The following is a 1,072-nucleotide window of genomic DNA, read 5'->3' on the forward strand; positions in this document are numbered from 1 at the left end:
ATCACAGGATTTGGAGAAACCAAGGTGCTCCAAATAGTTTTCCACCCTCCCCCATTTTCATTTATTTCCCCATCTCTGCTTTTTTTTTAAACTACTTTTTTTTTTTTTTTTTTACTTTTTTTGAATTGTTGTCTATAAAATGTCACTCCTGTTTACAGTGAAATACAAAAGCCAATAAAGCTTTGGTCAAATGTTAATATTTTGCTTTGTTTGTAACTGTTGCCTGACCTAAGATTCCCTAACAAACTGCTATTTTAGAGACACAAATTAAGACTATACTTTCAGGGATCATTTCTATAGTTCGTTACTAGAGACACAAATTTACATTTGTCAAGCCAAACTTATTGTAAAATTTTGGAAGTAAATTTATTTCATTACAAGTGCAATTATATGTGTTTAGTGTCATTGAGAAATTAATTAACGTCTGCACTACTCATCAAGCCTTGCTCTGCCTTACTATGTTAGTGAACTAACAGCCTATTCACTTACCTATCCTCTATGTATCATTCATCCAGCTACTGCACAACCTTCATGTAACTAGTTCTCTTAGATAGAGATTCTATTGCTGTAAAGGGACACCATGACCATGGCAACTCTTATAAAGGAGAACATTTAAATGGTGGCCGTCTTGCAGTTTCAGATATTTAGTCCATTATCATCATGGCAAGAAGGATGGTGGCACACAGGCAAACGTGGTGATGAAGGTGCTAAGAGTTCTACATCTGAATCCAAAGGCAGCAGGAAGAAAGAGAGCTACTGGGCCTAGCCTGGGTTTTTGAAACCCCAATGCCCAACTGTAATGACACATTTCTTCCAATAAGGCCATGCCTACTCCAACAAGGCCGTACTTCCTAATGCCACTCCCTAAACATTCAATATGAGTCGATGGGGCCATTCTTATTCAAACCACCACACTATTTATAAAACACTGAAAAAATATATATGCACATATGCTATGAACTCATACACATATGCATTCAGATAGTTTTCTCTAATGAAAGAGTCTAGTAAATATAAATATATGATGTATACAAACAGTATGTTTATAATAATCCTACTATAAACAGTTTAT

General features: G+C 35.3%; 1 pseudogene; it reads left to right on the top strand.

The window, feature by feature from the left end:
• The first annotated feature begins 269 nt into the window (after positions 1 to 269).
• LOC116906512 lies at positions 270 to 362 on the top strand (annotated as a pseudogene).
• Positions 363 to 1,072: the final 710 nt, after the last annotated feature.

This window comes from Rattus rattus, chromosome 7 (genome assembly GCF_011064425.1).
Source record: "Rattus rattus isolate New Zealand chromosome 7, Rrattus_CSIRO_v1, whole genome shotgun sequence".
Lineage (NCBI taxonomy): Eukaryota > Metazoa > Chordata > Mammalia > Rodentia > Muridae > Rattus > Rattus rattus.